The 18889-nt window shown below is 40.5% G+C and overlaps 1 protein-coding gene and 1 non-coding gene across 3 annotated transcripts in view; one reads left to right on the top strand and one right to left on the bottom strand.

Moving 5' to 3' along the window:
• Nucleotides 1–18889, bottom strand: part of KANK1 (KN motif and ankyrin repeat domains 1) — a 213963-nt gene that overhangs the window by 88067 nt on the left and 107007 nt on the right. The gene's annotated exons all lie outside the window — the stretch shown is intronic.
• TRNAY-GUA (transfer RNA tyrosine (anticodon GUA)) lies at nucleotides 8099–8170 on the top strand. Its single transcript has one exon. It is a non-coding gene; the product is annotated as a tRNA-Tyr (tRNA).

Genomic DNA, 18889 nt, shown 5'->3' with positions numbered 1-18889 from the left:
AGGGATTGAACCTGGGTCTCCTGCAGTGGCAAGGCAGATTCTTTACCATCTGACCTACCAGGGAAGCACCTGAGCCACTTGGGAAACCTTAAAAAAAGACTGAGGATTAAATACACATTTAATGAAGAAAGATTATAGAAACTAAAACACTACACTTTTTTTCTGTAACTTTCATTAGTTTGAGATCTGGTCAGTGCTAAAGGTAGATAATTATAATAGAGTAATGAAGTTTCATGGAAAGGCAGAGAAAAAAACCAAACAGGTATGAAGTGATAGTTCTTCTTAAATTTCAGCTTCTGTAACTGTTTATTTATCATATTTCAACAATATAATAAAAGTACAATATAGCATACTTATAATACCAAGAAATATAATAAAATATTAGTATGTAATGAGATATCTACCCAGAACTTACTTGTCTAGCCGCTCTGGAAAACTGGAAAATTAATGAGAACAGTTTCTAGAAAACTAATGAGAACAGAAAATAATCAAATAAATAAACTATAAGTAAAATAATATCTATGAACTTAGCTTATACAGAAATCCCAAACCCATGGCCAACTTACTCTTCTTTCACATGTTCTAAATACTAAATTTGTTTGTTTGGGTACCATATCCCTAGTAGAAGGTCTGTACAGTCAAAGCTATGGTTTTTCCAGTAGTCATGTATGGATGTGAGAGTTGGACTATGAAGGTAGAGTGCCGAAGAACTGATGCTCTTGAATTGTGCTGCTGAAGACTCTTGAGAGTCTCTTGGACCGCAAGGAGATCAAATCAGTCAATCCTATAGGAAATCAACCCTGAATATTCATAGAAGGACTGTCACTGAAGCTGAAGCTCCAATATTTTGGCTACCTGATGTGAAGCGCCAACTCACTGGAAAAGACCTGATGCTAGGAAAGATGGAAGGCAAAAGGAGAAGGGGGCAGCAGAGGATGAGATATGCAGATAGCATCACCGACTTAACGGACATGAATATGAGCAAACTCTGGAAAATAGCGGAGGACGGAGGAGCCTGGCATGCTGCAGTCTATGGCATAGCAAAGAGTCAGACACGACTTAGTAACTGAACAACAACTCCCTAGTAGCCCTGGTCAGATTATAAAGTTATGGGGATTGCTTGAGAAAGTCATAGTAACTCAAAGGCAAATTCCTACAGTAAGAGAAGAGATTTTAAAATAACGTTTAAAAAGCTGAAATGTTGAAGCAAACATCCCTATAGCTCTATGTTTCCTGGGGACAATAATCTTATTATAAGCATAGACCTAACTTTTTGTAAGAACGTTAAATTTTGTTCAATATGTTGTTTAAGAAAGTCTGTAAGAAATGCTCTAAGTTCTTTGGCTATGTTGTTCTCTTTTTTTTTATTTTTTTATTTTTTTTTCCCATTTATTTTTATTAGTTGGAGGCTAATTACTTTACATCATTACAGTAGTTTTTGTCATACATTGAAATGAATTAGCCATGGATTTACATGTATTCCCCATCCCAGTCCCCCCTCCCACCTATGTTGTTCTCTTTAAAAAAAAATTAAAGGTATAATTCACATGCAGTAAAATTCACTCTAAAGTTTTAGTATACAGCTTTGCAAGTTTGGACAAACATGTGGTCGCTTCATCCCCATTGCAAGTGAGATACAGGTTAGTTCTATGACCCGGACAAATTCCTCTTTGCCCCTCTGTGGTTAATGCCTTCTTCACCCCTGTCCTCTGGCAACAACTGATCTGGCTTTCCAGTTCCTATAGTTTTGGCTTTTCCAGAATATCATATAAACAGAATTGTGCATTATTTTTAAAAATGTCTGTAAGGATATAATCAATTTCAGAAAATTTTCAAACCAAAATGGTTCAAGTGAGAGAGGGACAGAGAAGATATAATTTGAGGGACAAATTTTGAGCCACTGCGAATGCTCAGCTCTCCGGAACAGAATATTCTCTGGTGAAGAAGCACAACCTATATTTTTACTGAAATATTTTTAAAATAATGCCTGGGGATACTTATACTTTCCAAAGGTGTGTATAACTGTCTAGTTAGGGACCCTAAACAAACTTAGAAAGACATAAAAGTAAAATAAAGGGTCAAGCAATGACAGTGTTAGATGCTGTTCTGCTCTTAACAGTTAGTTCCAGAAGTCTACCATCATGCTTTTGGTCCTCTTGTTATTCCTGCACGTAGTCTAGACTACTACTAAGCACACAGTAAACACTTAACAAACGCTTGTTGGAAAAAAACATTTAATTTTGTGGCTAAGCCAGATCACTAAGGCCAAAAATTAATTTGTGGTCAAATCACAAAATAATGCTTGCCATTGTTTCAGTTGCATAAACCAATGTGTATATTATTAGTTTTTAAACACTAGAGATTTCATTTCTTAAAAATATGACGTCTCTTATTTCACTGATTGTTAACCTTAGGCCTAATTCTTAAACTCCTATAAATTTCAGAGCAGTCCTTTTTACCCAGGTCAATGGTAATACTTTTCTGAAAACAGCAGTTACATACATAAAAAGCATGGGTATTTACCATCTTAACTTGAAAGCACAGTGAGTGCACATCAACTTAGAAATCTGTACTTTGCTTAACTGCTTTCCTAGAAGACTATACATAACTCAGTCTGTTAGGTCAGGATTCACTCCATTTCCGTTACAGAGGTTAAAAAGACCAGCCTTATCACAAACATTGAATGGAGAAGAACAAATCCTGGTAAAGAATGATGCATTTTTTATGTAACGACACATCAACGACTGCACTAAAATATACATTTTCCCACATACAAAACAAATCAAAGCTAAACCTAGCTCATTTATGTTAAAAATCTTTTGCTTTTAAACCAGATTCTTATGGGAGAAAACTCCTAGAATCTGAAACAGAATTTTGCATGGACAATAAACAAAAAAATGTATTGCAGAAAGGATCATATGCTGTAAAAGAAGCATTTAAAGAGTTAACTAATGTTGAGAGTTGTTTTTAAAATGACAAAGAGCAGATCTTAAAGTAAGGAGAATAAAAGTTATAGTTATCAAATAGCTATTTTAAGGTAGTAGATTTGAAAAAGCCTTTAAAAGTTATGGACCTTTTCACCAGAAGATGCACATACGTACACACAGAGACACACACATGTAAATGAGATTTCAAAAGGAGACAGAGGGCTGTCTCCCTACCCTCAACAGATCCAAAGTTTAAAACTTTTGTTTTAAAGTATAGTGAAAGTGGAAGTTGTTCAGTCATGTCCAGCCTCTTTGCGACCCCATGGCCTATACAGTCCATGGAATTCTCCAGGCCAGAATACTGAAGTGGGTAGCCTTTCCCTTCTCCAGGGGATCTTCCCAACCCAGGGATTGGACCCAGGTCTCCTGCATTGCAGGCAGATTCTTTACCAGCTGAGCCACAAGAGAAGTCCTTTAAAATATCAGATCTTTCCAAATTGTGATCTAACCAGACACTTTAAAATGACCATTACTTTGCTCTTTTTCTATGTTTCCAAATAGGTTTTCCTTTTTTTCATTTTGTTTATAAAAAGGTTCATAACATATTAAACATGGAGCTATAAAGTAGAAGAAAAAAATGATAAATTTACTCAGTTGGAAACATACATTAGATTTTCCCAGGTGGCTCAGTAATAAGTAAAGAACCTGCCTGCCAATGCAGGAGATGCAGGAGACATGGGTTCGATCCTTGGGTTTGGAAGATTCCCTGGAGGATGAAATGGAAACCCACTCCAGTATTCTCGCCTGGGAAATCCCATGGACAGAGGAGCCTGGTGGGCTTTGGTCTATGGGGTTGTGAAGAGTTGGACACGAGTCAGCTACTGAGCACAGCACACACAAACCCGCATTAAAAAATATTCTACAACACTAGGGATACTTACCCTCATCATCACTCCAACACTGGCTTAGGAGAGGCAAAGGCTCCAAGGAAAGGCACAGAAATAAAACTCAAAATACTAAAAGGAAGTACCAACTTTCTTCCATCGATAATAGAAGCTAAACAGAAGGAAGAGTAAAAAAAAAGGTGACAAGTACCTATTTACTGTGAATGACAGAAAGAAATTAATTTGCTGTTAGAAATTCAATTACATTTCAAATGAGAATAACCTGCCACATAAATAATTGTCTAGCTTGAATTTTTCTCCCTCTCAAAGATGGCGAATTCTATCAGCTGATCACTCACAAAGCCACAAACCATCCCTTAGTTCTCATGGCTGAGTGTGCCCATGAGACAGGAATTTGGGGTAGGAAATTTACAAAAGCACTGCTGAGATTAACAAAATCAAACACTTGTTCAAAACCAGACCTACCACTAAATTCCACTCTCCAATTTTCAGTTTGCTGAAATCTAAGTCAATTTAGAAGTGTTACTGTGAAAGTAATGTTGGTTTTTTAAGGTTTGAGAGGATAAGGAAATGAGTCTTTGCATGTTACCCTCAGAGTAGGTTGTTCTCTCCCACTACTTTTGGAAAGCACAGAGTGGCATGAGGATGTCTCCTTCCAAGTTCCTTAGGTGCAAAGCCATTTGCTTTAAAAAATTATTTGGAATTCCAATGCTCAGAACACCCTGTACATTGCTTTGTTTATGTGTTAATGATAGTGGTGGTGATGATCTTATTAGCTGTTTCACAGAACAATCCCTGTTTGGAAAAGACAGAAAGAATACTAACAAAAATAGGATTATCAAGATGGATGCTCTTCTTTACATGCAATAACCAAAGTACATGCGATAAGGTAGATTTTAGTGCAGGAAACAACAGTTAGGTAAAGGACTTTCACCTGTTTATCTGATAAGGACAGAGTAAATATACACAAGCTCAGACTACCTCTAACCATACTGCACACACCTAACTGCATTAATTATCACTTTCATGGGGAATCACATTTCTTACAGATGAATTTCTCACCATTGCAGATCTTTCCCCCACATAGGACTATGTTTTTCAGGTTTGGAGTATCATTGTTGGTAAATGAAAATTTGATTTGGGCTAACAAGATGGCTCTTGCCTACATCTATTTAAAAACTGAAAATAAAATGGAGCACACTCTTTCAAAATTTCATTGCAACCTAGGCAGACATTTAAAAATGTTGATGTGTGTTCCAAAAAGGTTTTCCATTCAAACAGACTTCATCTGCCTGAGCAGTTAGGACAAAGCTGAATAGTCAAGAGTCTAATACTTCACAAAGCATAGGATTTGGGATGAGAGATTTGGGGTTCCCTAACTCAGGTGTGGAATTATTCTAAAATAAAGCTATGTACAATGAAGACTTTACCTAGAGCCTGAGACAGGCAGGCAGGCATGTGTGCGCGCATACACACACACACACACACACACAGGAAGGCAGAAGGGAATGGCACTGCTTGGTAAAAATCATCCAAGATCAGCAGATGGAAAGAAGACGGGCTCTTGAGAAACTTACTGCAAATGATAAGAATGAGAGAAAATTAAAATGGAGACACATATTCAAGTAAAATATAGTGGAATATAATCCTAGACAGAGTAAAAGGACAGCCTGGAAACACCTGATGAAGCCTGGTGAAACAACCTGTTTAGCATCAGATCTCTGCGGGAAAAGTACATCTTTTAGAGTGTTTTTATGGCTGAGCCTAGTGGGCTACAGTCCATGGGGTCACAAAGAGTAGGACATGACTTAGCAACTGAGCACACACATGGGGATCCTTTAGGAATGCAGGACTTACACGGAGATATGGTTTTTTATGTACTATGCATTTTGTGACACTTTTAAGTCATCAACCTTGTTTAGGTGAATGTATTAAAATACACAAAAATAAGTGTAGTTAAACCCATCTGTACTGCTGTAGGTTACAAAGAGTAACCAGGTCCTAAATTGTTGATCTTGTTATGTCCCTTTGCTCTCTGGCCCTAGCACTGGCACAGTCAAATTGACTGCAGCAAGAACCATCCTGTGGAGGAGTCAGAAGGGAATGTCAACACTCAGATGATTCAAGGATCAAAGGAATCTATGGAAGAGAACTGTGGGGAACCAAGTGCTTCAACGGCAGAAATCAAACTCACCAAGTTTAAGACAACAAAGCTAGGCTCTCCTGAACGGATGGACAACTTTTGTTTGCCCAGAACTTGGGAGCAGAGAACCAAAACATTCTTTGCCAAATATTCTGCCTCAAGTTAACAATAAACATTGGGACACTTCACAGAGCTGGTGCCAACAAGATAATTTAAGAACCAATGGTGAGGAACCATTTATCTGAGATTCTATCACTATGCTTATCCTGAGCAAAATCAGAGCATCCCTGACACAGTAACTATAGTTACATCCATGACAAGCTATAGCTACCTCCTGGAAATGCAAGATGGTGGCCCAGAAGGCAAAAACTCAGGAAGGTATAGGAGAAGAGAGCTCCTCTGTCTATGGGATTTTCCAGGAAAGAGTACTGGAGTGGGTTGCCATTTCCTTCTCCAGAGGATCTTTCCGACCCAGGGATCAAACCCAGGTCTACCACGTTGTAGGCAGACACTTTACCAGCTGAGCCAGCAGGGAAGTCAAAGATAGAACAGAGCTGGTTAATATGGAACAGGTGACTTCAGCCAAGGACGCTTTATAACTCCACAAGTAAGAAAAATAGCAGGAGCAGGGAGCCTATGTGAGTGAACTCACTGCGCCTCCTTTCCCATTCATTCAGTCAAATCCTGTTCGCAATCAGCCTCTGGTAGAGAAGGTGTTGTCTACATTTCATGTCATGTTGGGCAGGTCAGGGTTCCAGGCAGTGAGATGAGACCTACCTTTCTTCATGGCACTGGTCTGCCAAAAGAATCCCTGGAACCGCAAGAGTCTATGATAATGTCATCAAAGTATTCAGATGTTTTAGAAGCTGATGAAAAGCCTCAGATAATTACAGTGTCAGTGGAAAAGAACCACAGCAGCACACTTCCTGGATGAGCACTGTCTTAGTCTACCACCGATGACGGAGAACACGCAGCTAAATTAGCTTGCCCTCAGCGACTGCTCTACTCATACCTTAATCACTAGTCTTGATAAGAACCCCTGGATCCTCAATTTCAGTTTTCCCAACAGTGACTGCTGCTATATAAGCTAGGATATAAAACAGTGGGCATTCCATGAGGGCTTACAGAATATGAAGCTGACAAGCAATGCTCAGGATCTGGGAAAAACTATACTCTCTTGATAGAAAACAACTGAGCTCCAGTCTTCATTACTGCCCAGAATGACGTGGAACAGAAGGGAAATGAGATGCTTATGACCCAGGTGAGGAAAGGAAAGAGGGAAGGTGGATACTAAACAAACAGAAACAAGCACCTAGCTTGCATGGTTAGATGAGCAAATAATGAGAAACAAGAAGACATGCCAAACTATCTGGTACAAGAACACTGAGAAGTCTGAAATTATTCTGATAATAATCACCAAGGATTTGGTGTATGGACATCTAAGAGCAATTCCTCACTGTCTCCTGGGAAACTTCTAAATCTCATTTTATGAAAACAGACTGGGCTCTATTCCAGACCAACTGACACTTAAGCATGACACTTGAATGTGCACATTCTAAAAAAGCTCCTTCAATAATTCTGATGTATTGGGGTGGCCAAAATGTTCATTTGGGTTTTTCCATTAAGAAGGTATGGAGAACCAGAATTAATTTTTGGCCAACCCAAGACAATGAAGAAAGAATCACTGTCTGAGAGGATTAGAAAAACAGTCAAACTAAGAACATCTAAAGCCTCTATGTACCACGCATAGGTGGTTCAGTGGTAAAGAATCTGGCTGCCAATGCAGGAGACACAGAAGACATGAGTGTGATTCCTGGGTCAGGAAGATCTCCTGGAGAAGGAAATGGCAACCTACTTCAGTATTCCTGACTGGGAAATCCCATGGACAGAGGAGCCTAGCAGGCTATAGTTCATGGGGTCACAAAGAGTCAAACACGACTGAGTGACTGAGCACACACCATGCAGAAACTGAGTTTATGATCCCTTATAAAAGGGCTAAAAAGGAACGTGAGTGAATGGATGAAGAGAGAATATTAATAAATTGTGATTGCTATTTTTACTTTTTATTGTTCTTACTTTCTAATAATAGAAGGGATGAATATTCTATTTTAAGGACCAGGGCTTCCCTGGTAGCTCAGTTGGTAAAGAACCTGCCTGTAGTGCAGGAAACCCAGGTTCGATCCCTGGGTGGGGAAGATCCCCTGGAGAAGGAAATGGCAAACCACTCCAGTATCCTTACCTGGAAAATCCCATGGACAGAGGAGCCTGGTGGGCTGCAGTTCAAGTGGTCGCAAAGAGTTGGGCACGACTGAATGAACTAACACGGGTCTCAAAGGGGCTTATTATCAATAAAATGTAACAACATTTCCTTCTATGGGTTATACTGGTCTTAATAGTTTGGGGAAAGGGTAGGCACAAATAAATTCAGGATCTCTGGTTCTCTGAAAAGTACACTAGGAAACAAAGAGAAGAGCAGACATGCCCAAGGACCTCAGAATCTCATCAGAGAGATGTGACCCTCACAAAGGTGCCAAATGATCAGAGCAGAGAGTGGGCAAGGAAAGTTCCATGGAGCAGAGGACCTGGGAGAAGGGGATACCTAGAGTATGGAGAGAAAGAGAGCAGGTTTACTGACAGTCAGGCACAGGCTTTGTAACGGTCACCATGGGAGGCCAAGATATCTAGGGGTGGGGTTGGGGAGGGGGCTATATAGTGAGCAATACGGAAGGCCTGTAGTCCTGATGACTGGCTCTCCCCATCTGTTCTATCTAGGTTGGTTACCGTAGTAGCATCATTCACCTTGGCAGGGACTGGTTTGGGAAAGGACATGAGACTCAATTCTGGCCAGAGGGCTTTAAGGAGACATTCTCTAGAAAAAGTCTGAGAAAAGTTTCCTCAATCCTAAAGGAAATACACAGTGCTGGTCTGGATGTGGTGCTCAGCACTTCTGCAGCCATTCTGCCACTAAGCAGAGGATGAACCAGCAGACGGTGAATAACAGAGTGAAACGACATTAACAGCCTGGGCTTCTGGTATCATTTGGCTACTGAATCAACCTCAAAAGCTGCTCTCTGGACTTAAGTTATGAAAAAGATAAAATTTTCTTATTGTATAAGGCAATTCGATTTGGGGTTTTCTTGGGTTGTTACTCACACTTAAAACATATTCCAACATGAGCACTAGAAAAATGAGCTGGAATGAACTTTTGGGGGTCCCCAGACCAGGTTCCGGAGAAGGCAATGGCACCCCACTCCAGTACTCTTGCCTGGAAAATCCCATGGACAGAGGAGCCTGGTAGGCTCCACGGGATCGCTAAGAGTTGGACATGAGCAACTTTACTTTCACTTTTCACTTTCATGCACTGGAGAAGGAAGTGGCAACCCACTCCAGTGTTCTTGCCTGGAGAATCCCAGGGACGGGGGAGCCTGGTGGGCTGCCATCTATGGGGTCACACAGAGTTGGACACGACTGAAGTGACTTAGAAGCAGCAGCAGCAGACCAGGTTTGCAGACCAATTTGCAAGATGGGCAAAGAGAATTTATTAATTAGGAGTGGCACTGCTGGTACTAACCTGAATGGCAGGAAAAAGTATAACAAGTATTATTATTTTATTAATACCCATAAATCTTTCATTCTTTATTTATTTCCTTATGGGACAGAAAAAGCAACTGAGTAAAAAAAGCCAAGATTGGTTAGAAAATGGAACAGAAACTCATAACATGTGGAGAGAAAAGTCTGTTTTTTCTTGTCTTATTTGCTTTGCTAAAATACTTCATTATATCCTTTAATGAGGGGCTGAGACAACTTCCCTGTGGTAATCAATTCTAAGTTAAACCCTCAATGCAGCTTATAAGAAAGGAAACGTCCCCCAGTCCCTTCACACACAGACAATGTGTAGATACAGAATTATGAAAAGTCCCATTTGAAAGGAAGGCTGTGCTCTATGCCCTGACGGTTGCTACACTTGTATCTGAAAGTAGAAGTTATTAAAAAAACAAAAATGATAAACTGCTTTATTTTGAAAGAAACCTCCATCTGCACCAGTTACAGTATATATAATAAGTAATTATCTTCTCCTAGTAATTATCTTCTTTAGCCAGTTTTAAAATATTTTCCATTCAACTTTCCTTTTAAGATTAACAGTACAATTACCAAGCCATTGATTCTTTTAACTTCTCTTAGAACCTCAAGGGAAAGCACAATTATCTAGACAAATAATCACATGCTGTGGATACATCATCCCAGAGATCAAAGTGCTATGGTATGGAATTTCAGCAACATTTCTGGCCAAGAAAATCTGGCTGCTGATATCTGATGGTAAAGGAAAACATGAAATCTGACTTCAATAGAAGTTTGATGCCATTTTGTAAGATCTGACCAATGACTGACCAGTCATCCTAAACTGAGGGTCACGTGCCCCTCCTTTTCATTCAAATCTTTATTAGGTGACTACTAAGGTGCTGGTCCTAGGGAGGCAGGGATCAATGATATTGGCCTTGAACTCACAGAACACAGAGTAATGGAAGGAAGTTATTACAACATACTGTAATTTAACTGTATGTTAAATACTGATCCTATTAACATGAGCTGAGATGTAGAGAAACACAAAGGGATGGCAGATTACCCAAACTGGGATGTGGGGAAGGGTTATCAGAGGACATTACTCTCGAAAGGAATTTTAAAGATGAGTAAGTTGTTGGCCCTGAAGGGGAGGATGTGTAGTCTTCAAAGAAGACATATAGCAGATGCAAAGGCAGGAAGATTCCAAAGGGGTATGTATGAGGGAGTTGTGGGAAAGTAAATATGCAGGGCTTCCAATCTGGCTCAACTGATTAGGAATCGGCCTGTAATGCGGGAGATCTGGCCTTGATCCCTGGGTTGGGAAGATCCCCTGGAGAAGGGAAAGGCTACCCACTCCAGTATTCTTGCCTGGAGAATTCTATGGACTGTATAGTACAAGGGGTCACAAAGAAATATGCAAGGGCTGGAGATGACTAAGGGCTTTGTATGCTAAGCTGTGAGGATCACAATAAACTGTGGAAAATTCTGAAAGAGATGCGAATACCAGACCACCTGACCTGCCTCCTGAGAAACTGTATGCAGGTCGGGAAGCAACAATTAGAACTGGACATGAAACAACAGACTGGTTCCAAATAGGAAAAGGAGCACATCAAGGCTCTATATTGTCACCCTGCTTATTTAACTTATATGCAGAGTACATCATGAGAAACGCTGGGCTGGAGGGAGCACAAGCTGGAATCAAGATTGCCAGGAGAAATATCAATAACCTCAGATATGCAGATGACAGCACCCTTATGGCAGAAAGTGAAGAAGAACTAAAGGGCCTCATGATGAAAGTGAAAGAGGAGAGTGAAAAAGTTGGCTTAAACATCAACATTCAGAAAACTAAGATCATGGCATCCGTTCCCATCACTTTGTGGCAAATAGATGGAGAAACAGTAGAAACAGTGGCTGACTTTATATTTTTGGGCTCCAAAATCACTGCAGACGGTGATTGCAGCCATGAAATTAAAAGACACTTACTCCTTGGAAGGAAAGTTATGACCAACCTACATAGCATATTAAAAAGCAGAGATATTACTTTGTCAACAAAGGTCCGTCTAGTCAAGGCTATGGTTTTTCCAGTAGTCATGTATGGATGTGAGAGTTGGACTGTGAAGAAAGCTGAACACCGAAGAAATGATGCTTTTGAACTGTGGTGTTGGAGAAGACTCTTTAGAGTCCCCTGGACTGCAAGGAGATCCAACCAATCAATCCTAAAGGAGATCAGTCCTGGGTGTTCATTGGAAGGACTGATGTTGAAGCAGAACCTCCAATACTTTGGCCACCTGATACGAAGAGTTGAGTCATTTGAAAAGACCCTGATGCTGGGAAAGATTGCAGGCAGGAGGAGAAGGGGATGACAGAGGATGAGATCGTTGGATGGTGTCACCGACTCAATGGACATGAGTTTGGATAAACTCCAGGAGTTGGCAATGGACAGGGAGGTCTGGCGTGCTGTAGTCCATGGGGTTGCAAAGAGTCGGACATGACTGAGCAACTGAACTGAACTGATGCCAAGCTAAGGAGTTTGGATTTTATTTGAAAGCAGTGGGAGTCACTGAAAGTCATCTGAGCTCCAAAGCCACAGGTTTGGGTTGGTTTCAGGAACTGCTAATCTGGCTGACATGAGGAAAATGACTTGGTGAGTGGAAGAGGAACGTGAGAGCAAGGATAGAGTCTTAGTAGTTGTTCCATCCTGAAGTGTGAACAGCATAACTTTCATAGATAATTCTGTTTGCTGGGCATAAACTGCCCTGTATATTTAACCAGTTTTTAACTCAAGTTGTGATTTCAAGTCTTCTGTCTCAAAAGCAAAGGAATAAGAAAATATCTGTGGGTGGGTGGGAGGCAAACATGCTAACACTGAACAGAAACAGCAACAGCAGATACATATCCTCCTAGAACTGCTTGTACCAAGGCAGCTGTTCCCATCAACCAGTTACATGCTGACCCTGCCTTTTTTTCCCAAAATTTATTTATTTATTTTAATTGGAGGCTAATTTCTTTACAATATTGTAGTGGTTTTTGCCATATATTGACATGAATCAGCCACAGGTGTACATGTGTTCCCCATCCTGAACTCCCTTCCCACCTCCTTCCCCATCCCATCCCTCAGGGTCATCCCAGTGCACCGGCCCTGAGCGTCCTGTCTCATGCATCGAACCTGGATGGGTAATCTATTTCACATATGGTAATATACACGTTTTAATGCTATTCTCTCAAATCATTCCACCCTCACCTTCTCCCACAGAGTCCAAAAGTCTGTTCTTTGTATTTGTGTCTCTTTTGCTATCTTGTATATAGGGTCATTGTTACCATCTTTCTAAATTCCATATATATGCGTTAATATACTGTATTGGTGTTTTTCTTTCTGACTTACTTCGCTCTGTAGAATAGGCTCCAGTTTCACCCACCTCATTAGAACTGATTCAAATATGTTCTTTTTAATAGCTGAGTCATTTTCCATTGTGTATATGTACCACAGCTTTCTTCTCCATTTGTCTGCCGATGGACATCTAGGTTGCTTCCATGTCCTCGCTATTGCAAACAGTGCTGCAGTGGACAGTGGGGTGCACGTGTCTCTTTCAGTTCTGGTTTCCTCAGTGTGTATGCCCAGCAGTGGGATTGCTAGGTCATATGGCAGTTCCATTTCCAGATTTTTTAAGGAATCTCCACACTGTTCTCCATAGTGGCTGTACTAGTCTGCATTCCCACCAACAGTGTAAAAGGGTTCCCTTTTCTCTGCATCCTCTCCAGCATTTGTTTGTAGAGTTTTCAATAGCAGCCATTCTGACCAGCATGAGATGGTACCTCATTGTGGTTTTGATTTGCACTTCTCTTATAATGAGTGATGTTTGTTAGCCATCTGTATGTCTTCTTTGGAGAAATCTCTGTTTAGTTCTTTGGCCCATTTTTTGATTGGGTCGTTTATTTTTCTGGTATTGAGCTGCATGAGCTGCTTGTATGTTTTTGAGATTAATTCTTTGTCAATTGCTTCATTTGCTACTATTTTCTCCCATTCTGAAGGCTGTCTTTTCACCTTGCTTATAGTTTCCTTCTTGTACAAAAGCTTTTGAGTTTAGTTAGCTCCCATTTGTTTATTTTTGCTTTTATTTCCATTGCTCTGGGGGGTGTGACCCTGCCTTTTTGTTAAGACAACAATCAGGTCTTGACCAAGTTTTCTGTAGCCTCTCTTTTCCCTTTGTTGACGTTCCATGGAAAACTCATCTTTGCTTTCAATTAATTACCTTTATTCCTATCATTACCCCCTTTCTTCTTAAAATGAGCACTCATGTTCCACTAAGAGATGAGCTAATATATATGCACAGTGCCTAGAACAGGGTCTGACACATAAAGGGTATGAAGCAAATAAACTATTATTATTTTCTGCTGTTTACTGCACTTTTCTCTCCCCCAGTATAAGCCTTGGAAGTTCCTGAGCCCAGTTCTCTCACATTTGGACTGTAAACTGCAACTCTGAAACACTGTTTCTCTAGTGAGAATTCAGTAGTGTTGTTCTGGACCTTCACTAGCAGAAAGAAGATTCAGTATTTGTTATTTATATTTGCTTCAGAGACCAATGCATTTTCTCTCAAGACATGTGTCTGGATATTTATAATCTGTTTGTCTATGATGTGCCTTACAGGAGCCACAAGGATAGTTAAGTTACTGAATCATAAAATGTCATTGCTTTTCCTAGCAACTCATCTGAGCAGATGGCAAATGACTATTTTTATGGCTTGTGTCTCTATTACATGTAGAAATATTTATTAACATTGTATTTCTGTTGCATGTGTGCAACCAAGTTAGGCAGCTGCCAGGAAGGCTGGGGGAAGGGAGAGTGAATGGTCATACGTTCAGGATTTTGTCTGAGCAGGTGAGCAAGCCTCACCTTGGGGATGGGAAGCAAGGAACACCCATTTAATTCCTCTGAAGTAAAAAAGATGTTAAGCAAGGCAACATCAACAGTCACCCAGAGTTGCTCTCGCCGCATAAGGCTACATTTCATTAAATCTGAGAGGTAACCATCACAAAATGGACAGTATTTTATGTACCACTGAGAAATCAAAAGCACATAAGTGGGGAACTGAACAGACAGAGGAGTCCTACATGAAGCTGGGGCACCAAAAAGCCACAGAGAAGTAAGCCTGCCACACAGAAAGAGATGGCAATGAGAACCTGGAACTGCGTGGGACCTTCCCAAGGACTTGAACCACAAGCCCATACCTGGGCAGGCTTATATCCTGAATTCCCACCGCCAGTTTGGTCTAAACACCCTCAGGCAGAGACTATCATGCTTGGTCTCAGTTTGGCAATGCCTAGTGACTGGCAGAGGCAAACTCTCAGAAAGACATGAACCTCATTGGCAATTATAACATGCATCCCAATCTCAGATATATTAATGCATAAAACTAGGTACACTGGGGAACAGAAATACAGAAGTGCTCACCTACTGTGAGGCCCATCCCAGGTATTATGTGGAGTCTGGAGTGAAGGGCAAGACAGAAACCAAAGTTCAAAAAGCCAGTTATCCGATAGGTAGCCTAATGCAGGGGATGAAAGCACACAGGAGGCAGGTAGGGCACCCAGATTTCAAGCCAGAAACAGGTCTGGACAAGAGGGCTGGGCATGGGGCTAAGCCTCTATCCACTTGTTTCTCTGGCTTTCAGAGCTGGGACAGAATCTCTCCTAGCTTTATGTCCTTATCAATAAAATGCAGAAAATACTTTCTATAGGACTGCTGAGGAAATAGAACAAGCAACTGCATTTTATAAGTATTTCATATACTATTAAAAATTATGCTTATTATTCTTGATATAAATATTTTGAATGCTCTTTTAGTCAGACTTTGTGATTTCTACTTTATTAATATAATTCTCACTTAGCAGACAGCTATGTATAGGTCAGGCACTTAATAAATCCTTATGAACTAAACAAACAAACACTACTACTTTTGGCCCAAACCTTACCCCGCCCTAAATTTCTGAGGGCTGGGTACCACCATTGCTGAAAACAGAAAGGGGAGAAAAGACAAAACACCTGACTTCCGCCTCAGTCTAGAACATGATGTATTTACGCTTAAATAAATACACAGATCCTACACATCCACCCTTGGTCTCCCTGAAACTCACATCACAACAAAATCAAAATATTAGCAGGGATGAAGTGCAGGGATAAGACCAACAGATTGAAGGCAGATTCCAGGAGGCAACATTATAATGGACTTAGATGGATAGAAGATAGGCAGCTTCAGTATGGGAGGGTTGTTCATTACTGGCCAAAAGACCCTCAGCATCACCAAACAGTATCTTTGATAGAAGAGACCAATGTCCTGTTTCATTTGCCAGTTAAGCTTATTAACAGAGATCAACAGGGAAAGGAGGTCCTTGCCAAGGTACATGCTTGAAATGGGAGGGGAAAGAAAGTCCTAGGCTGGATAAGAAACTTGAGGTGAAAGATGAGGGCTTCCATTTCCAACCTGAGTGGACCTGGGTATTCTAAGGAGATGCTGTGGATGAGGGAGAACGGGAGGGAAGGGAGACTTGGGTTTATCCAGGCTCTGTCCTCATCTATCACATGCCTCTGAACTTGGCCATCAAATGAGGAGCAAGACAGGATGTTCTGTGGCACAATCTGTCTCTCACACTTCGTGATTTCAGATGTTGTTAATCAAGAAATCTCTTGCTCGCTCCACTCTTGGGCCAGGAGTAAAGGAAGAGTGCTAAGGAGAGAACAAATCAAATAAATAGGAATGAACAAAGACAAAATCAGTGGCTACAGAGCCATGAAATTAAAAGACGCTTACTGCTTGGAAGGAAAGTTATGACCAATCTAGGTAGCATATTAAAAAGCAGATACATTACTATGCCAACAAAGGTACATCTAATCAAGGCTATTGTTTTTCCACTGGTCATGTATGGATGTGAGAGCAGGACTGTGAAGAAAGCTGAGCACTGAAAAGTTGATGCTTTTGAACTGTGGTGTTGGAGAAGACTCTTGAGAGTCCCTTGGACTGCAAGGAGATCCAACCAGCCCATCCTAAAGGAGATCAGTCCTGGGTGTTCATTGGAAGGACTGATGTTGAAGCTGAAACTCCAATACTTTGGCCACCTCATGTGAAGAGTTGACTCGTTGGAAAAGACCCTGATGCTGGGAGGGATTGGGGGCAGGAGGAGAAGGGGACAACAGAGGATGAGATGGCTGGATTGCATCACTGACTTGATGGGCATGAATTTGAGTAAACTCCGGGAGTTTGTGATGGACAGGGAGGCCTGGCATGCTGCGATTCATGGGCTCGCAAAGAGTTGGACACAACTGAGCGACTGAACTGACTGACTGACTGACTGAGAACGGTAGAAGGGGTAAGCTGGAAAGAAAAGATACTCAGAAATACCGGTGTTCACACAGAAAATACAAGAAGTTAAAGGGAAGGTTCAAAAAGTTGAATAGAACGCAGGGAAGTTTTTGAAGTAATTTAAGGGTGGGTTCAGGATGAAAATTATAATTTGGAACAATGGAGAGTGGCTGAAATTGGGAAATGACCTGAGTGATCGGAGAGATGAGTAGTCTAGAAAGAGGGCCAAGTTCTCAAAGTCTTCAAGTATACAGTACATTCCCCCGGCCACACTCAGGAGACTGATCGTTTTAAAATATGAGTCCATGTTTGGCAAAAATGGCTTGAAACTTCTTTTCATTTATTTTATTCTGAACATTTGTTTGAGTATCTCTCAGGATATTTCTTTGGGGGCTATTTAGTTAACAAATTGGGGGAAGGCAGAGACCTATTCAAAATTTTAAAAAGTGATTAAACAATTTTGAGTTCTGGTCTTTTCTAGACATTCTGTACAGAAGCAGGGATATAGAAATATAGAACTTTTGACAATGGATAATTATCAGAAGATTCAGCACACCTTTCCTGTGGATAAAATGAGAAAAGACAAAAACATGGAGGCCTGGAACTTTCCCAGAAATAAACCATTTTTCTGGGAAACTTGGATATAAGGTTTATTTTACCTAGGTCAGACTGCTAGCCAGCATTTTTGTTGGACTCGAGTTCTTAAAGATTTAAATGTTTCCTATTCTCAACCTTTGGCTTACACCTAAATACTTAACAGTTCTTATCTCGGGGCCCTACTTGATAAGAACTTGGGAAAATGTACTAAAAATATGTCTTAACAAATCTTTCTCACGATAGGAGCAGTCTTTTTCCTCTTGGAGGAAATCTGGCTCTCATTGCTAATCTGTAGGAATCTGCTACTGAAGAAGGGCCATGTAGGCTTGTGGGGTCTGCTCTGGACATTAACCATCTTAACTGCTGTAAAACCTTGGCAGCACCTTTCAGACCCCAGAGCATCTTGTAAATATGGATTTCTCTGACATTTACATTAGGTTGCACTGCCATTTTATTTAGAAATAAATTTAGAAATCAAGGAATTAAAAAAATTAAATAGTTTGCTCAAGGGTATAAGCAAGTCCTTGTCGAGATTTCAATTTGAAACTAAAGACTGGGTGTATGCCTCTTGTACTTAGAGGCAGTGTCTCTTTGGTGGTTTATTTAGGAAGTTTTAAGTTGCATTTTTAAAGGAGATAAAAATGCTTTTGTTTAGTGCAACTTTTAGGATGCTTCTCTGCAGCTCTCCAAGTACATACTAGATTCACTGGAAATTTAAGTAATCATTTATGCATTTATCACTTGCTCCCATTGGATTTTAAGCTTCTTCCAGGACAAGACCCATGCCTTATTCACCCTCAGCCATCTTTCACCATGCCTAGGGCAGTGCCCCATCACACAGCATTAGGGGCCATGAGTGAGGAGGTTCAAAGATGACTGTCTTCATTCTGCTCCAAGGGAAGTCTTTTACAGAGGTTGAAAACACAAGTCATCAATTCCAAATAAATTTTATCAGGTTCCAGGAACTGCTCTACTGGTTCAAGTCAGACTACTCCTTTATCCCCTTCTTTTCCTCCCTTGTAAAGCGCCAAGACACAGCACAGCAACAGAAGTGGTCACAGCAAACTCTGTGGTATAAGCTTAAGGAAGGGTTGAAAACAATTCAGTGAAAAATATACTTCATATTAGAAGGAAAAAACTGACTAAACTTCACTTTTGAAATTCCTGATTCAGTATTTCTCTGAATATTATGCAAAGCTTGCATTCACTCTCCCTTTCTTAATAAGCAGCTTATGTACAGGCCACTAAGGATACAGAGCAATGCATAATTAAGTCCAAACCCCCATTACATAGTCTGAGCTCTGTCAATAACAATCTATGAATAACTAAACCTCTGCACTTGGGCAAACCGCTTACCACTTATAAAGATACACTCTTTTCTTTTAGACCTTGAGGGACT

Source organism: Odocoileus virginianus, chromosome 18 (assembly GCF_023699985.2).
Source record: "Odocoileus virginianus isolate 20LAN1187 ecotype Illinois chromosome 18, Ovbor_1.2, whole genome shotgun sequence".
NCBI classification, from domain to species: Eukaryota; Metazoa; Chordata; class Mammalia; order Artiodactyla; family Cervidae; genus Odocoileus; species Odocoileus virginianus.
The sequence above is the reverse complement of the archived record's forward strand: the minus strand, read 5'-3'. Positions and strand labels throughout refer to the sequence as shown.